Below are 6,672 nucleotides of genomic sequence, written 5' to 3'. Positions count from 1 at the left end.
GGGGGAGGCTGGGGGGCCTAAAAGACACCCCACAGCACAGCGCCTGGCACTGGGCTGTACTGGGGGGTGCACTGGGACCCATCCTGGCACCACAGGTGGGGCCTTGGCACCCCAAGATGGGACCTGGCACCCCAGGATGGATGCTGGCACCCAGGATGGGACCTGGCACCCAGGGATGGGTCCTGGTACCCCAGGAGGGACCTTGGCACCCCAAGATGTGTCCTGGTACCCCAAGATGGATCTTGGCACCCCAGGATGGATGCTGGCACCCCGGGATTGATCCTGGCACTCCAGATGGATCCCAGCACCCTGAGCAGACCTTGGCATCTCCAGATGGATCCTGGCACCCTGGGATGGGGCCTGGAACCCCAAGATGGATCCTGGCACCCCAGGAATGGATCCTGGCACCCCGAGATGGGTCCTGGCACCCCAAGATGGGTCCTGGCACCCCAGGAGGGACCTTGGCACCCCAGATGGATCCCAGCACCCTGAGCAGATTTTGGCATCTCCAGATGGATCCTGGCTCCCTGGGAGGGGACCTGGCACCCCAAGATGGATCCTGGCACCACAGGAGGGACATTGGCACCCCAAGATGTGTCCTGGTACCCCAAGATGGATCTTGGCACCCCAGGATGAATGCTGGCACCCCAGGATTGATCCTGGCACTCCAGATGGATCCCAGCACCCTGAGCAGACCTTGGCATCTCCAGATGGATCCTGGCACCCTGGGATGGGGCCTGGAACCCCAAGATGGATCCTGGCACCCCAGGAGGGACCTTGGCACCCCAGAAGGATCCCAGCACCCTGAGCAGACCTTGGCATCTCCAGATGGATCCTGGCTCCCTGGGAGGGGACCTGGCACCCCAAGATGGATCCTGGCACCCCAGGAGGGACCTTGGCACCCCAGAAGGATCCCAGCACCCTGAGCAGACCTTGGCATCTCCAGATGGATCCTGGCTCCCTGGGAGGGGACCTGGCACCCCAAGATGGATCCTGGCACCCCAGGAGGGACCTTGGCACCCCAGAAGGATCCCAGCACCCTGAGCAGACCTTGGCATCTCCAGATGGATCCTGGCTCCCTGGGAGGGGACCTGGCACCCCAAGATGGATCCTGGCACCCCAGGAGGGACCTTGGCCCCCCAGATGGATCCCAGCACCCTGAGCAGATTTTGGCATCTCCAGATGGATCCTGGCTCCCTGGGAGGGGACCTGGCACCCCAAGATGGATCCTGGCACCCCAGGAGGGACCTTGGCCCCCCAGATGGATCCCAGCACCCTGAGCAGATTTTGGCATCTCCAGATGGATCCAGGCTCCCTGGGAGGGGACCTGGCACCCCAAGATGGATCCTGGCACCCCAGGAGGGACCTTGGCCCCCCAGATGGATCCCAGCACCCTGAGCAGATTTTGGCATCTCCAGATGGATCCAGGCTCCCTGGGAGGGGACCTGGCACCCCAAGATGGATCCTGGCACCCCAGGAGGGACCTTGGCACCATGGGATGGATCCCAGCATCCTGAGCAGATTTGGGCATCTCTCCTGGCACCCCAGGAGGGTGGGAGGGGACCTGGCACCCCAAGGTGGATCCTGGCACCCAAGGATGGGACCTGGCACCCCAAGGATGGATCCTGGCACCTCAGGAGGGACCCTGGCACCCTGGGATGGGACCTGGCACCCCAGGAATGGATCCTGGCACCCCGAGATGGGTCCTGGCACCCCGAGGTGGGTCCTGGCACCCCAAAATGGGGCCTGGCACCCCAGGAGGGACCTTGGCACCCTGGGATGGGACCTGGCACCCCAAGGATGGATCCTGGCACCTCAGGAGGGACCTTGGCACCCTGGGATGGGACCTGGCACCCCAGGAATGGATCCTGGCACCCCGAGATGGGTCCTGGCACCCCGAGGTGGGTCCTGGCACCCCAAAATGGGGCCTGGCACCCCAGGAGGGGCCTTGGCACCCTGGGATGGGACCTGGCACCCCAGGAATGGATTGTGGCACCCAGGGATGGGACCGGCACCCCAGGACGGGTCCTGGCACCCCGGGATTGATCCTGGCACTCCAGATGGATCCCAGCACCCTGAGCAGACCTTGGCATCAACGGATGGATCCCGGTACCCCAGGAGGGGCCTTGGCACCCTGGGATGGGTCCTGGCATCCAAGGATAGGTCCTGGCACCCCAAGACCGATCCTGGCACTCCAGATGGATCCCGGCACCCTGACAGACCTTGGCATATCCAGGAGGGATCCTGGCATCCTGGGATGGGACCTGGCACCCCAGGAATGGATCCTGGCACCCCGAGGTGGGTCCTGGCACCCCAAGATGGGTCCTGGCACCCCAGGACGGGTCCTGGCACCCCGGGATTGATCCTGGCACTCCAGATGGATCCCAGCACCCTGAGCAGACCTTGGCATCTTCAGATGGATCCTGACACCCTGGGATGGGACCTGGCACCCCTGGAATGGTTCCTGGCACCACAGGAGGGAACTTGGCACCCCAAGATGTGTCCTGGTACCCCAAGATGGATCTTGGCACCCCAGAATGGTTGCTGGCACCCCGGGATTGATCCTGGCACTCCAGATGGATCCCAGCACCCTGAGCAGACCTTGGCACCTCCAGATGGATCCTGGCACCCCAAGATGGGTCCTGGCACCCCAGGAGGCACCTTGGCACCATGGAATGGATCTCAGCACCCTGAGAAGACTTTGGCATCTCCAGATGGATCCTGGCACCCCAAGATGGGTCCTGGCACCCCAGGAGGGACCTTGGCACCCTGGGATGGGTCCTGGCACCCCAGGATGGATCCTGGCACCCCGGGATTGATCCTGGCACTCCAGATGGATCCCAGCACCCTGAGCAGACCTTGGCATCAACAGATGGATCCCAGTACCCCAGGAGGAACCTTGGCACCCTGGGATGGGTCCTGGCACCCCAGGATGGATGCTGGCACCCCAGGAGGGACCTTGGCACAATGGGATGGATCCCAGCACCCTGAGCAGACTTTGGCATCTCCAGATGGATCCTGGTACCCAAGGATGGGACCTGGCACCCCAGGGATGGGATCCTGGCACCTCAGGAGGGACCTTGGCACCCTGGGATGGGACCTGGCACCCCAGGAATGGATTCTGGCACCCCGAGATGAGACCGGCACCCCAGGACGGGTCCTGGCACCCCGGGATTGATCCTGGCACTCCAGATGGATCCCAGCACCCTGAGCAGACCTTGGCATCTTCAGATGGATCCTGACACCCTGGGATGGGACCTGGCACCCCAGGATGGATCCAGGCACCCTGGGATGGGACCTGGAACCCCTGGAATGGTTCCTGGCACCCCAGGAGGGACCTTGGCACCCAGGGATGGGACCTTGGCACCCTGGGATGGGTCCTGGCATCCAAGGATAGGTCCTGGCACCCCAAGACCGATCCTGGCACTCCAGATGGATCCCGGCACCCTGACAGACCTTGGCATCTCCAGGAGGGCTCCTGGCATCCTGGGATGGGACCTGGCACCCCAGGAATGGATTCTGGCACCCCGAGGTGGGTCCTGGCACCCCAAGATGGGTCCTGGCACCCCAGGAATGGATTCTGGCACCCCAGGATGAATCTTGCCACCCAAGGATGGATCCCAGCACCCTGAGCAGACCTTGGCATCAAAGGATGGATCCTGGCACCCCAAGATGGGGCCTGGAACCCCAACATGGATCCTGGCACCCCAGGAGGGACCTTGGCACCCAGGGATGGGACCTGGCACCCCAGAGCTGACCCTGGCACCCCAGGATGGCTCCTGGCACCCCTGGCCCTGGGGGTCCTGGCACCCCAAGATGGGTCCTGGCACCCCAGGAATGGATTCTGGCACCCCAGGATGAATCTTGCCACCCAAGGATGGATCCCAGCACCCTGAGCAGACCTTGGCATCAAAGGATGGATCCTGGCACCCCAAGATGGGCACAGGAGGGAACTTGGCACCCCAAGATGTGTCCTGGTACCCCAAGATGGATCTTGGCACCCCAGAATGGTTGCTGGCACCCCGGGATTGATCCTGGCACTCCAGATGGATCCCAGCACCCTGAGCAGACCTTGGCATCAACAGATGGATCCCAGTACCCCAGGAGGAACCTTGGCACCCTGGGATGGGTCCTGGCACCCCAGGATGGATGCTGGCACCCCAGGAGGGACCTTGGCACAATGGGATGGATCCCAGCACCCTGAGCAGACTTTGGCATCTCCAGATGGATCCTGGTACCCAAGGATGGGACCTGGCACCCCAGGGATGGGATCCTGGCACCTCAGGAGGGACCTTGGCACCCTGGGATGGGACCTGGCACCCCAGGAATGGATTCTGGCACCCCGAGATGAGACCGGCACCCCAGGACGGGTCCTGGCACCCCGGGATTGATCCTGGCACTCCAGATGGATCCCAGCACCCTGAGCAGACCTTGGCATCTTCAGATGGATCCTGACACCCTGGGATGGGACCTGGCACCCCAGGATGGATCCAGGCACCCTGGGATGGGACCTGGAACCCCTGGAATGGTTCCTGGCACCCCAGGAGGGACCTTGGCACCCAGGGATGGGACCTTGGCACCCTGGGATGGGTCCTGGCATCCAAGGATAGGTCCTGGCACCCCAAGACCGATCCTGGCACTCCAGATGGATCCCGGCACCCTGACAGACCTTGGCATCTCCAGGAGGGCTCCTGGCATCCTGGGATGGGACCTGGCACCCCAGGAATGGATATGCCCACAGGATGCCCATGGGATACGGGATACAGGATGCCCACGGGATGCCCATGGGATGTGGGATACGGGATGCGGGATATGGGATGCAGGATGTTCACAGGATGCCCACAGGATGCCCACGGGATGCGGGATGTGGGATATGGGATGGTCACAGGATGCCCAGGGATGCCCATGGGATGCCCACGGGATGCAGGGTACGGGATGTGGGATATGGGATGCCCACAGGATGCGGAGTGTGGGATATGGGATGTGGGATGTTCATGGGATGCCCATGGGACACAGGGTGCCCGCGGGATGCAGGGTGCCCGTGGGATATGGGATGTGGGATGTTCACAGAATGCCCACGGGATGCCCATGGGACACAGGGTGCCCGCGGGATGCAGGGTGCCCATGGGATGTGGGATGTGGGATGGTCACAGGATGCCCAGGGATGCCTGTGGGATGCGGGATGCCCACGCGATGTGGGTGTGGGATGCAGGATGCCCATGGGACATGAGATGCCCATGGGACACAGGGTGACCACAGGTTGTAGGATGTGGGAGACAGGAGGCCCATGGGATGTGGGATGTGGGATGGTCACAGGATGCCCAGGGATGCCTGTGGGATGCGGGATGCCCACGCGATGTGGGTGTGGGATGCAGGATGCCCATGGGACATGAGATGCCCATGGGACACAGGGTGACCACAGGTTGTAGGATGTGGGAGACAGGAGGCCCATGGGATGTGGGATGCCCATGGGATATGGGGTGCCCGTGGGATGCGGGGTGCCCACGGGATCTGGGATGAGGGATGTGTGATGCCCATGGGATGCAGGATACAGGATGCCCATGGGATGTGGGATGCAGGATGTGGGATGCCCATGGGACACAGGGCGCCCCCAGGATCCCGGATACAGGATGCCCAAGGAATGTGGGATACAGGGTGCCCATGGGATGTGGGATGTGGGATATAGGATGGTCACAGGATGCCCAGGGATGCCCATGGGATGCCCATGGGACACAGGATTCAGGATGCCCGTGGGATGCGGGATGCCCACAGGATGCAGGATACGGGATGCCCATGGGACACAGGGTGGCAGAGGGGGACACGGGACAGGGTCACGGTCACGGTTTTGAGGTGTGGGTACCCGGGGTGGTGCCATGGGGGGGGCTGTGGGACCCCCATGGGATGCGGGATATGGGGTGCCCGTAGGATGCCTGTGGGGTCCCCATGGGATACCCACAGGATATGGGATGCAGTATGTGGGATGCCGTGGGATACAGGATGCCCATGGGATGTGGGATGCTCATGGGATATGGGATGTGGGGTGCCCATGGGATGCATGGTGCCCACAGGATCTGGGATGCGGGATGTGGGATGCCATGGGATACAGGATGCCCATGGGATGCAGGGTGCCCACAGGATATGGGATGCAGGATGTTCACAGGATGCCCACAGGATGCCCACGGAACGCGGGATGTGGGATATGGGATGGTCACAGGATGCCCAGGGATGCCCATGGGATGCCCACGGGATGCAGGGTACGGGATGTGGGATATGGGATGCCCACAGGATGCGGAGTGTGGGATATGGGATGTGGGATGTTCACAGAATGCCCACGGGATGCCCATGGGACACAGGGTGCCCGCGGGATGCAGGGTGCCCATGGGATGTGGGATGTGGGATGGTCACAGGATGCCCAGGGATGCCTGTGGGATGCGGGATGCCCACGCGATGTGGGTGTGGGATGCAGGATGCCCATGGGACATGAGATGCCCATGGGACACAGGGTGCCCATAGGTTGTAGGATGTGGGATACAGGAGGCCCATGGGATGTGGGATGCAGGGTGCCCACGGGATGCAGGGTGCCCACGGGATGCAGGGTGCCCACGGGATGCAGGGTGGCCACAGGATCTGGGATGAGGGATGGGTGATGCCCATGGGATGCAGGATACAGGA

This window comes from Calidris pugnax, unplaced genomic scaffold (assembly GCF_001431845.1).
Source record: "Calidris pugnax isolate Ruff unplaced genomic scaffold, ASM143184v1 scaffold300, whole genome shotgun sequence".
NCBI classification, from domain to species: domain Eukaryota; kingdom Metazoa; phylum Chordata; class Aves; order Charadriiformes; family Scolopacidae; genus Calidris; species Calidris pugnax.
Note: the sequence above shows the minus strand (reverse complement) of the source record.